The 13,128-nt window shown below is 39.9% G+C and overlaps 1 protein-coding gene across 5 annotated transcripts in view; it reads right to left on the bottom strand.

Annotated features, from left to right (window-relative positions):
• GAS2L3 (growth arrest specific 2 like 3) overlaps positions 1–12,534 on the bottom strand; it is a 109,143-nt gene extending 96,609 nt beyond the window's left edge. The window contains exons 1-2 of one of the 5 annotated variants that reach the window (XM_077265589.1): positions 12,519–12,534; positions 11,816–12,111 (exon numbers count right to left, since the gene is read on the bottom strand). The gene's annotated coding sequence lies outside the window, so the exon portion shown is untranslated. The other 4 variants (XM_077265586.1, XM_077265587.1, XM_077265591.1 and 1 more) reach the window with 4 other exon arrangements.
• Between the last annotated feature and the right edge of the window lie 594 nt (positions 12,535–13,128).

Here is a 13,128-nt window from a genome sequence, read left to right as displayed (position 1 = left end):
AAAAAGAGGAGAGATAGAGAAGAGATAGAAAAGAAAAAGAGGAGAGATAGAGAAGAGATAGAGAAGAGATAGAGAAGAAAAAGAGGAGAGATAGAGAAGAGAAAGAGAAGAGATAGAGAAGAAAAAGAGGAGAGATAGAGAAGAGATAGAGAAGAAAAAGAGGAGAGATAGAGAAGAGAAAGAGAAGAGAAAGAGAAGAGAAAGAGAAGAGAAAGAGAAGAGATAGAGAAGAGAGAGAAGAGATAGAGAAGAGATAGAGAAGAAAAAGAGGAGAGATAGAGAAGAGAAAGAGAAGAGATAGAGAAGAAAAAGAGGAGATATAGAGAAGAGATAGAGAAGAGAAAGAGAAGAGATAAAGAGAAAGACAAGAGATAGAGAAGAGATAGAGAAGAAAAAGAGGAGAGATAGAGAAGAGAAAGAGAATAGATAGAGAAGAGATAGAGAAGAAAAAGAGAATAGATAGAGAAGAAAAAGAGGAGAGAAAGAGAAGAGATAGAGAAGAAAAAGAGGAGAGATAGAGAAGAGAAAGAGAAGAGATAGAGAAGAAAAAGAGGAGAGATAGAGAAGAGATAGAGAAGAAAAAGAGGAGAGATAGAGAAGAAAAAGAGGAGAGATAGAGAAGAGAAAGAGAAGAGATAGAGAAGAAAAAGAGGAGAGATAGAGAAGAGATAGAGAAGAAAAAGAGGAGAGATAGAGAAGAGAAAGAGAAGAGATAGAGAAGAAAAAGAGGAGAGATAGAGAAGAGATAGAGAAGAAAAAGAGGAGAGATAGAGAAGAGATAGAGAAGAGATAGAGAAGAAAAAGAGGAGAGATAGAGAAGAGAAAGAGAAGAGATAGAGAAGAAAAAGAGGAGAGATAGAGAAGAGATAGAGAAGAAAAAGAGGAGAGATAGAGAAGAGAAAGAGAAGAGAAAGAGAGATAGACAAGCGAAAGAAAAGAGAAAGAGAAGAGAAAGAAGAGATAGAGAAGAAAAAGAGGAGAGATAGAGAAGAGATAGAGAAGAGAAAGAGAAGAGATAAAGAGAAAGACAAGAGATAGAGAAGAGATAGAGAAGAAAAAGAGGAGAGATAGAGAAGAGAAAGAGAATAGATAGAGAAGAGATAGAGAAGAAAAAGAGAATAGATAGAGAAGAAAAAGAGGAGAGATAGAGAAGAGAAAGAGAAGAGATAGAGAAGAGATAGAGAAGAGATAGAGAAGAGATAGAGAAGAAAAAGAGGAGAGATAGAGAAGAGAAAGAGAAGAGATAGAGAAGAAAAAGAGGAGAGATAGAGAAGAGATAGAGAAGAGAAAGAGAAGAAAGAGAGAAGAGAAAGAGAAGAGATAGAGAAGAGATAGAGAAGAAAAAGAGGAGAGATAGAGAAGAGATAGAGAAGAAAAAGAGAAGAGAGAGAAGAGAAAGAGAAGAGAAAGAGAAGAGATAGAGAAGAGATAGAGAAGAGAAAGAGACAGAGAACAGATAGAGAAGAAAAAGAGGAGAGATAGAGAAGAGAAAGAGAAGAGATAAGAGAAGAAAAAGAGGAGAGATAGAGAAGAGATAGAGAAGAAAAAGAGAGATAGACAAGCGAAAGAAAAGAGAAAGAGAAGAGAAAGAGAAGAGATAGAGAAGAGATAGAGAAGAAAAAGAGGAGAGATAGAGAAGAGATAGAGAAGAGATAGAGAAGAAAAAGAAGAGAAAGAGAAGAGATAGAGAAGAGAAAGAGAAGAGATAGAGAAGAGAAAGAGAAGAGATAGAGAAGAGATAGAGAAGAGAAAGAGACAGAGAACAGATAGAGAAGAAAAAGAGGAGAGATAGAGAAGAGAAAGAGAAGAGATAAGAGAAGAAAAAGAGGAGAGATAGAGAAGAGATAGAGAAGAAAAAGAGAGATAGACAAGCGAAAGAAAAGAGAAAGAGAAGAGAAAGAGAAGAGATAGAGAAGAGAAAGAGAAGAGATAGAGAAGAGAAAGAGAAGAGATAAAGAGAAAGACAAGAGATAGAGAAGAGATAGAGAAGAAAAAGAGGAGAGATAGAGAAGAGAAAGAGAAGAGATAGAGAAGAAAAAGAGGAGAGATAGAGAAGAAATAGAGAAGAAAAAGAGGAGAGATAGAGAAGAGAAAGAGAAGAGAAAGAGAAGAGATAGAGAAGAGATAGAGAAGAAAAAGAGGAGAGATAGAGAAGAGAAAGAGAAGAGATAGAGAAGAAAAAGAGGAGAGATAGAGGATAGAGAAGAAAAACAGGAGAGATAGAGAAGAGATAGAGAAGAAAACGAGGAGAGATAGAGAAGAGAAAGAGAAGAAAAAGAGGAGAGATAGAGAAGAGAAAGAGAAGAGAAAGAGAAGAGATAGAGAAGAGAAAGAGAAGAGATAGAGAAAAATAAGAGGAGAGATTGAGAAGAGATAGAGAAGAAAAAGATGAGAGATAGAGAAGAGATAGAGAAGAGATAGAGAAGAAAAAGAGGAGAGATAGAGAAGAGAAAGAGAAGAGATAGAGAAGAAAAAGAGGAGAGATAGCGAAGAGATAGAGAAGAAAAAGAGGAGAGATAGAGAAGAGATAGAGAAGAGAAAGAGAAGAGAAAGAGAAGAGATAGAGAAGAGATAGAGAAGAGATAGAGAAGAGATAGAGAAGAGATAGAGAAGAAAAAGAGGAGAGATAGAGAAGAGATAGAGAAGAAAAAGAGGAGAGATAGAGAAGAGATAGAGAAGAGATAGAGAAGAAAAAGAAGAAAAAGAGAAGAGATAGAGAAGAGATAGAGAAGAAAAAGAGGAGAGATAGAGAAGAGATAGAGAAGAGAAAGAGAAGAGATAGAGAAGAGATAGAGAAGAAAAAGAGGAGATAGAGAAGAGAAAGAGAAGAGATAGAGAAGAGAGAGAAGAGAAAGAGAAGAGATAGAGAAGAGATAGAGAAGAGATAGAGAAGAGAAAGAGAAGAGATAGAGAAGAGAAAGAGAAGAGATAAAGAGAAAGACAAGAGATAGAGAAGAGATAGAGAAGAAAAAGAGGAGAGATAGAGAAGAGAAAGAGAAGAGATAGAGAAGAAAAAGAGGAGAGATAGAGAAGAAATAGAGAAGAAAAAGAGGAGAGATAGAGAAGAGAAAGAGAAGAGAAAGAGAAGAGATAGAGAAGAGATAGAGAAGAAAAAGAGGAGAGATAGAGAAGAGAAAGAGAAGAGAGAGAGAAGAAAAAGAGGAGAGATAGAGAAGAGATAGAGAAGAAAAAGAGGAGAGATAGAGAAGAGAAAGAGAAGAGATAGAGAAGAGATAGAGAAGAAAAAGAGAATAGATAGAGAAGAAAAAGAGGAGAGAAAGAGAAGAGATAGAGAAGAAAAAGAGGAGAGATAGAGAAGAGAAAGAGAAGAGATAGAGAAGAGATAGAGAAGAAAAAGAGGAGAGATAGAGAAGAAAAAGAGGAGAGATAGAGAAGAGAAAGAGAAGAGATAGAGAAGAAAAAGAGGAGAGATAGAGAAGAGATAGAGAAGAAAAAGAGGAGAGATAGAGAAGAGAAAGAGAAGAGATAGAGAAGAAAAAGAGGAGAGATAGAGAAGAGATAGAGAAGAAAAAGAGGAGAGATAGAGAAGAGATAGAGAAGAGATAGAGAAGAAAAAGAGGAGAGATAGAGAAGAGAAAGAGAAGAGAGAGAGAAGAGATAGAGAAGAGATAGAGAAGAAAAAGAGGAGAGATAGAGAAGAGAAAGAGAAGAGAGAGAGAAGAAAAAGAGGAGAGATAGAGAAGAGATAGAGAAGAAAAAGAGGAGAGATAGAGAAGAGAAAGAGAAGAGATAGAGAAGAGATAGAGAAGAAAAAGAGAATAGATAGAGAAGAAAAAGAGGAGAGAAAGAGAAGAGATAGAGAAGAAAAAGAGGAGAGATAGAGAGAGAGAAAGAGAAGAGATAGAGAAGAGATAGAGAAGAAAAAGAGGAGAGATAGAGAAGAAAAAGAGGAGAGATAGAGAAGAGAAAGAGAAGAGATAGAGAAGAAAAAGAGGAGAGATAGAGAAGAGATAGAGAAGAAAAAGAGGAGAGATAGAGAAGAGAAAGAGAAGAGATAGAGAAGAAAAAGAGGAGAGATAGAGAAGAGATAGAGAAGAAAAAGAGGAGAGATAGAGAAGAGATAGAGAAGAGATAGAGAAGAAAAAGAGGAGAGATAGAGAAGAGAAAGAGAAGAGATAGAGAAGAAAAAGAGGAGAGATAGAGAAGAGATAGAGAAGAAAAAGAGGAGAGATAGAGAAGAGAAAGAGAAGAGAAAGAGAGATAGACAAGCGAAAGAAAAGAGAAAGAGAAGAGAAAGAAGAGATAGAGAAGAAAAAGAGGAGAGATAGAGAAGAGATAGAGAAGAGAAAGAGAAGAGATAAAGAGAAAGACAAGAGATAGAGAAGAGATAGAGAAGAAAAAGAGGAGAGATAGAGAAGAGAAAGAGAATAGATAGAGAAGAGATAGAGAAGAAAAAGAGAATAGATAGAGAAGAAAAAGAGGAGAGATAGAGAAGAGAAAGAGAAGAGATAGAGAAGAGATAGAGAAGAGATAGAGAAGAGATAGAGAAGAAAAAGAGGAGAGATAGAGAAGAGAAAGAGAAGAGATAGAGAAGAAAAAGAGGAGAGATAGAGAAGAGATAGAGAAGAGAAAGAGAAGAAAGAGAGAAGAGAAAGAGAAGAGATAGAGAAGAGATAGAGAAGAAAAAGAGGAGAGATAGAGAAGAGATAGAGAAGAAAAAGAGAAGAGAGAGAAGAGAAAGAGAAGAGAGAGAAGAGATAGAGAAGAGAAAGAGACAGAGAACAGATAGAGAAGAAAAAGAGGAGAGATAGAGAAGAGAAAGAGAAGAGATAAGAGAAGAAAAAGAGGAGAGATAGAGAAGAGATAGAGAAGAAAAAGAGAGATAGACAAGCGAAAGAAAAGAGAAAGAGAAGAGAAAGAGAAGAGATAGAGAAGAGATAGAGAAGAAAAAGAGGAGAGATAGAGAAGAGATAGAGAAGAGATAGAGAAGAAAAAGAAGAGAAAGAGAAGAGATAGAGAAGAGAAAGAGAAGAGATAGAGAAGAGAAAGAGAAGAGATAGAGAAGAGATAGAGAAGAGAAAGAGACAGAGAACAGATAGAGAAGAAAAAGAGGAGAGATAGAGAAGAGAAAGAGAAGAGATAAGAGAAGAAAAAGAGGAGAGATAGAGAAGAGATAGAGAAGAAAAAGAGAGATAGACAAGCGAAAGAAAAGAGAAAGAGAAGAGAAAGAGAAGAGATAGAGAAGAGAAAGAGAAGAGATAGAGAAGAGAAAGAGAAGAGATAAAGAGAAAGACAAGAGATAGAGAAGAGATAGAGAAGAAAAAGAGGAGAGATAGAGAAGAGAAAGAGAAGAGATAGAGAAGAAAAAGAGGAGAGATAGAGAAGAAATAGAGAAGAAAAGAGGAGAGATAGAGAAGAGAAAGAGAAGAGAAAGAGAAGAGATAGAGAAGAGATAGAGAAGAAAAAGAGGAGAGATAGAGAAGAGAAAGAGAAGAGATAGAGAAGAAAAAGAGGAGAGATAGAGGATAGAGAAGAAAAACAGGAGAGATAGAGAAGAGATAGAGAAGAAAACGAGGAGAGATAGAGAAGAGAAAGAGAAGAAAAAGAGGAGAGATAGAGAAGAGAAAGAGAAGAGAAAGAGAAGAGATAGAGAAGAGAAAGAGAAGAGATAGAGAAAAATAAGAGGAGAGATTGAGAAGAGATAGAGAAGAAAAAGATGAGAGATAGAGAAGAGATAGAGAAGAGATAGAGAAGAAAAAGAGGAGAGATAGAGAAGAGAAAGAGAAGAGATAGAGAAGAAAAAGAGGAGAGATAGAGAAGAGATAGAGAAGAAAAAGAGGAGAGATAGAGAAGAGAAAGAGAAGAGATAGAGAAGAAAAAGAGGAGAGATAGCGAAGAGATAGAGAAGAAAAAGAGGAGAGATAGAGAAGAGATAGAGAAGAGAAAGAGAAGAGAAAGAGAAGAGATAGAGAAGAGATAGAGAAGAGATAGAGAAGAGATAGAGAAGAGATAGAGAAGAAAAAGAGGAGAGATAGAGAAGAGATAGAGAAGAAAAAGAGGAGAGATAGAGAAGAGATAGAGAAGAGATAGAGAAGAAAAAGAAGAAAAAGAGAAGAGATAGAGAAGAGATAGAGAAGAAAAAGAGGAGAGATAGAGAAGAGATAGAGAAGAGAAAGAGAAGAGATAGAGAAGAGATAGAGAAGAAAAAGAGGAGATAGAGAAGAGAAAGAGAAGAGATAGAGAAGAGAGAGAAGAGAAAGAGAAGAGATAGAGAAGAGATAGAGAAGAGATAGAGAAGAGAAAGAGAAGAGATAGAGAAGAGAAAGAGAAGAGATAAAGAGAAAGACAAGAGATAGAGAAGAGATAGAGAAGAAAAAGAGGAGAGATAGAGAAGAGAAAGAGAAGAGATAGAGAAGAAAAAGAGGAGAGATAGAGAAGAAATAGAGAAGAAAAAGAGGAGAGATAGAGAAGAGAAAGAGAAGAGAAAGAGAAGAGATAGAGAAGAGATAGAGAAGAAAAAGAGGAGAGATAGAGAAGAGAAAGAGAAGAGAGAGAGAAGAAAAAGAGGAGAGATAGAGAAGAGATAGAGAAGAAAAAGAGGAGAGATAGAGAAGAGAAAGAGAAGAGATAGAGAAGAAAAAGAGGAGAGATAGAAGAGATAGAGAAGAAAAAGAGGAGAGATAGAGAAGAGAAAGAGAAGAGATAGAAGAGATAGAGAAGAAAAAGAGGAGAGATAGAGAAGAGATAGAGAAGAAAAAGAGAAGAGATAGAGAAGAGATAGAGAAGAGATAGAGAAGAGATAGAGAAGAGATAGAGAAGAGAAAGAGAAGAGATAGAGAAGAGATAGAGAAGAAAAAGAGGAGAGATAGAGAAGAGAAAGAGAAGAGATAGAGAAGAAAAAGAGGAGAGATAGAGAAGAAAAAGAGGAGATAGAGAAGAGAAAGAGAAGAGATAGAGAAGAAACAGAGGAGAGATAGAGAAGAGAAAGAGAAGAGATAGAGAAGAAAAAGAGGAGAGATAGAGAAGAGATAGAGAAGAAAAATAGGAGAGATAGAGAAGAGATAGAGAAGAAAAAGAGGAGAGATAGAGAAGAGATAGAGAAGAAAAAGAGGAGAGATAGAGAAGAGATAGAGAAGAGATAGGGAAGAAAAAGAGGAGAGATAGAGAAGAGAAAGAGAAGAGATAGAGAAGAAAAAGAGGAGAGATAGAGAAGAAAAAGAGGAGAGATAGAGAAGAGAAAGAGAAGAGAAAGAGAAGAGAAAGAAGAGATAGAGAAGAGATAGAGAAGAAAAGAGAAGAGATAGAGAAGAGAAAGAGAAGAGATAGAGAAGAAAATGAGGAGAGATAGAGAAGAGATAGAGAAGAAAAAGAGGAGAGATAGAGAAGAGAAAGAGAAGAGATAGAGAAGAAAAAGAGGAGAGATAGAAAAGAGATAGAGAAGAAAAAGAGGAGAGATAGAGAAGAGATAAAGAGAAAGAGAAGAGATAGAGAGGAAAAAGAGGAGAGATAGAGAAGAGAAAGAGGAGATAGAGAAGAAAAAGAGGAGAGATAGAGAAGAGAAAGAGAAGAGATAGAGAAGAGAAAGAGAAGAGATAGAGAAGAGATAGAGAAGAAAAAGAGGAGAGATAGAGAAGAGATAGAGAAGAGATAGAGAAGAGAAATAGAAGAGAAAGAGAACAGAAAGAGAAGAGATAGGGAAGAGAAAGAAGAGAAAGAGAAAGAGACGAGATAGAGAAGAGATAGAGAAGAGAAAGAGAAGAGAAAGAGAAGAGATACAGAAGAGAAAAAGAGATGAGAAAGAAGGGATAGAGAAAGAGAAGATAAAGAAGAGATAGAGAAAGAGACAAAGAAGAGACAGAGAAGAGAAAGAAGAGACAGAGAAAGAGAAGAGAAAGAAGAGAAAGAGAAGAGAAAGAAGAGATAGAGAAAGAGAAGAGAGAGAAGAGATAGAGAAAGAGAAGAGAAAGAATAGATAGAGAAAGAGACAGAAAGAGAAGAGAAAGAAGAGACAGAGAAGAGAAAGAAGAGATATCTCTTCTTTCTCTTCTCTTTCTCTATCCCTTCTTTCTCTTCTCTTTGTCTGTTCTCTTTCTCTGTCTCTTCTTTCTCTATTCTGTCTCTTTTCTATTCTCTTTCTCTTCTTTCTCTTCTCTTTCTCTCTCCTCTTTCTGTCTCTTCTCTTTCTCTCTCCTCTTTCTGTCTCTTCTTTCTCTTTTCCATCTCTTCTTTCTCTTTTCTATCTCAAGAGAGTGAGAGAAAGAGAAAACGTGAAAGAGAGAAAGAAAGAAAGAGAAAGTAAGAGAAAACAAGAGAAAGAAAGAAAAGAGATAGAGAGAAAGAGGGAAAGACAGAAAGAGAGAAAAAAAGAGTGAGAGATAGACAGAAAGAGAAAGAAAGAAAGAGAGAAGGGGTGAGAGGGAGAGGGAGACAGTGGGAGGGTGGGAGAGAAAGAGAGGGTGAGAGAGATGGTGAGAGAGATGGTGAGAGAGAGGGTGAGAAAGAGGTTGAGAAGGTGAGGGAGAGGGGGTGAGAGAGAGAGGGGGTGAGAGGGAGAGAGAGGGTGGGAGAGAGAAAAAGAGAAAGAAAGAGAGAAAGAGAGAAAGAGAGAAAGAGAGAAAGAGAGAAAGAGAGAAAGAGAGAAAGAAAGAAAGAAAGAAAGAAAGAAAGAAAGAAAGAAAGAAAGAAAGAAAGAAAGGGTGAGAGAGAGAGAGGGTGGGTGAGAGAGAGGGTGGGAGAAAACAGCCAGCTTCTTTAGCAATGACGTTTTGTGGCTTACCCACCTTTGTGGAGTGTGTCAATGACTGCCTTCTGGACATCTGTTAATCACTTAAGCCCCAGTTTTGCGATTTTGTTTTTCGCTCCCCTCCTTCCCAGAGCCATAACTTTTTTATTTTTCCGTCAATATGGCCATGTGAGGGCTTGTTTTTGGGGGGACGAGTTGTACTTTTGAACAACAGCATTGGTTTTGTTCATTCCAAAAATTCCAAATTGCAAAGTGCAGTCCCACACTTGTTTTTTTTTGGCTTTTTTGCTAGGTTCACTAAATGCTAAAACTGACCTACTATTATGATTCTCCAGGTCATTACGAGTTCATATAGACACCAAACATGTCTAGGTTATTTTTTATCTAAGTGGCGAAAAAAAGTTCAAAACTTTGCTAAAAAAAATAAAATTGCGCATTTTTCCGATACCCATAGTGTCTCCATTTTTCGTGATCTGGGGTTGGGTGAGGGCTTATTTTTTGCGTGCTGAGCTGTCGTTTTTAATGATACCATTTTGGTGCATATACGTTCCTATGAGCGCCCATATTGCATTTTAATGCAATGTCGCGGCGATCAAAAAAAAACTAAATTCTGGCGTTTGGACTTTTTTTTTATCGTTACGAGCTGAAGCTCATCAAGAGAATGCCAAGAGTGTGCAAAGCAGTCATCAAAGCAAAAGGTGGCTACTTTGAAGAACCTAGAATATAAGACATATTTTCAGTTGTTTCACACTTTTTTGTTAAGTATATCATTCCACATCTGTTAATTCATAATTTTGATGCTTTCATTGTGAATTTACAATTTTCATAGTCATGAAAATACAGAAAAATCTATAAATGAGAAGGTGTGTCCAAACTTTTGGTCTGTAGAAAAAAAAGCCTTCTGCAGGCAGTTGACGGCCGTGGCACCTGGGCTGAAGAATAATCGCATATGTACTGTATATATAATTAATATGTTTCAGGTTATCTGAAATTCTCCCCCAAAATAATCCATCGCCGATAGCTGCCGGCGGTGCCAAATTTAATTTTTTTTTTCTCTAGCAAGGTGGCGCTGCTGGCGCATGCACAGTAGCAGCCATCGGATCATTTTCAAATTGACTTTTCTTTTTTTTTAATATCAGGATAACCTCAAACATATCTAATATATAATTGCCAATCGGCTGTCATAGCTTCCGGCGATTGTGTCGCTATCCCACAATCCACCGTGGGCGGAAGGCCACGAACTGCGCCTCCACAACACCATTCCATCAGGAGATCACCCAAAGGTAGCCGCGGCTCATCTCCCGCTGCAGGGAGGTCAGCAGCGACGCAGCCAGGAGGAGCAGCGCCAGCCGCTCATCTCCCGGCTGCTCGCATCGGAACTACACCGATCGCCATATTGGAACACACAAGTTATGGGTATTCCGATATGGCGGCCGGGATTCATATCCCCCGCCAAGCTGAGCGGCACCGCTTATTGGTTGAGCGCCCCTGGGGATTCAAATCCCCCGCCAAAGCAGCGCGGCTCCGTTCATTGGCTGAGCTGCCCGCCAGCTGAGGCTTGGCGGGGGATTCAAATCTCGCTCGGCACCGCTCATTGGCTCAGCCGGCGGGCGGCTCAGCCAATGAGCGGTGTCGCGCGGATTTGAGCGGGGGTCTGCGGGCTGTCCGGGGGGGTCTTTGGGGGGCTGTGTGTGTGTGTGCAGGCATCGTCCGATGGGACTACAAGTCCCATCCGGCTATGACTGCTACAGTGATAGTGATTGATACATTAGCCAATGATGGGACAGTAGTAGTCCCATCATCCGGCTAATGTGTGGAATGTAAAAAATAAAAAAAACACACGCATATACAGTACATACTACATACAGTACACACATTGTGTATATCGTCCCCAAACCATATTAGTCAATGAATATTGCATTGCATTTATATGCTAAATTGCATATTGTGAGGAAACAGCGACTCAATAATATATTACATTATGAGAGGAAAATGAGTCAGTGCTAGTAATTAGAACATATGAAAAACTTTATTTAGGTCGATTAATCACATATAAAGATTTTTTAAGATTTTTTTTAAAAAGCACAATATACAGAGCAAACAATGTATGGACATGTAACTTAGGGGTTAGTGACATATGATCCAAATAAATGAGTGCCGGTCACAGTACCAAGGCATAAGGGGTTAAACATTAAGTGAGCATTGCTGTAACAGGTAAAGTGTCATATTAGTACAGTAAATGATAGACTGAGTCATGAGATGTTATGGATCCATTAGGGTCACAAACCAGTAAATTCCCATGTGGGTGCTAATGAGCACTAACATGTACTCCAATAACAAAGAGAACCCTACATACAGTACACATACATGCACACATACAGTACACATACATGCACACACATATGCAGACATACACACATAGTACGCAGACACGCACATATACAGTACGCATACATGCACACATACAGTACACATACATGCACACATATATGCAGACATACACACATAGTACGCATACATGCACATACAGTACGCAGACACGCACACATACAGTACGCATACATGCACACATACAGTACACATACATGCACACATATATGCAGACATACACACATAGTACGCATACATGCACACATACAGTACGCAGACACGCACACATACAGTACGCATACATGCACACATACAGTACACATACATGCACACATATATGCAGACATACACACATAGTACGCATACATGCACACATACAGTACGCAGACACGCACACATACAGTACACATACATGCACACACATACACAGATAGTACGCATACATGCACACATACAGTATACTGACACTTGCACCCACTCCTGATTTTGGCTTACAAATTCCTAACCCAAATCCAGGCTACAATCTGTCTGTGAATGAGACCACAGATAGGGGCAGTAATATGGGACGGTGCTTTTAGGATTTCTCACAGTAAGCAGATATGGTACCAGGGGCGAGGTCCGACACCTGCTGCAATCCCTGTATCCTGCAGTACTGAGGCCATTGTACGGGGGTCCTAGAAAGTTACACCACAGGGAAGACAGCGGAGGGGAGGAATACGGGAACAGATCATTGACACTTATCTGTCACTTCCTGATGAGCTTTTCCTGCGGAGCCGGAGATTAGAAAATCACAATCTTCCATCTGTGGCCTGGAGAAAACGCTGCTCGTTTGGCATCCACGGGGACACATCAGGCGGTGAGATGACTGCTCTGCTCAAGTGATGGGCGGCTAATGGTGCGAATGGCGGATGGAACTGTGTCACGGAGGAGAAGGCTATGATGTCACAGAGAAGGTGATGATGTCATAAGAGAAGCCCAGGAGGAGGACAGTAATTCATTATTTTCACTGCTTTGAACACATCTTCATTTTTGTTAATCTGGAATACATAATTATTTAGAGGCTTTTCTGTGACAGAACAACCACCCCCAACATCCCCAACACAGGATGGGCCCCAGAATTATCACTACTATCGTGCACATGCTATAACCTAGAGCTGTACAAAAGGTGACAAGACGACGACCTGCAGCCACCAGTAGAGGGAGCACAGGAGCAGCGGCAGAAAGCCGCACATTACATGTCCTGTGCATAGAGGGTGCAGGGCGCAATATGGGAAACAATGAGTAAACGAAATCACCAACTGTCGCCGGACTCCTCCTCCGGATGCAACACAGTCACGGCCGGGGCGCAGGCACCCCGACTCCCTAACACCGCCCTCTGCCCCCGGCTGTCGGTACCTCCCTGCTCTCCGCACCGCCGGGGACAAAACATGAGGCACACCGTTACCTCAGGACAACCGCTACTTGTGGCCGTTAGAGCCGTTGTCACGCAGGGGACGTCGGTCAGCGCGGTGACGTCACTGCTTGGCCCCGCCCAGGGTCCCCTGTGACACATGAGGAGGGTTGCGTGTAGATCGGAGCTGTGCGGAGGTCACGAGACCGGAGCGAGGACCTCACAGTCCCCTCCGGTGTAGGCAGCTCAGGCTGCGGGACTGTGCCGACTGTGAGTCCCGCACAGCCAGCAGAAGCAGCCGACACGCCCCCTTGATTAGGCCACGCCCCCTCCGTATCTTCTCTGGTGTCAGACTCCAGAGAGGGAGAGAGCACATTCTGAGATGTGTGTGTGTGCGTGCGTGTGTGTGTGTGTGTGTGTGTGTGTGTGTGTGTGTGTGTGTGTGTGTGTGTGTGTGTGTGTGTGTGTGTGTGTGTGTGTGTGTGTGTGTGTGTGTGTAGGTGTGGTGTGTGTAGGTGTGTGTGTATAGGTGTGGTGTGTGTGTGTGTGTAGGTGTGTGTGTGTGTGTAGGTGTGGTGTGTGTAGGTGTGTGTGTATAGGTGTGGTGTGTGTGTGTGTGTAGGTGTGTGTGTGTGTGTGTAGGTGTGGTGTGTGTAGGTGTGTG

The sequence above is a fragment of the Ranitomeya variabilis genome, chromosome 5 (genome assembly GCF_051348905.1).
Source record: "Ranitomeya variabilis isolate aRanVar5 chromosome 5, aRanVar5.hap1, whole genome shotgun sequence".
NCBI lineage: Eukaryota > Metazoa > Chordata > Amphibia > Anura > Dendrobatidae > Ranitomeya > Ranitomeya variabilis.
Note: the sequence above shows the minus strand (reverse complement) of the source record. Positions and strands in the feature narration are given on the sequence as shown.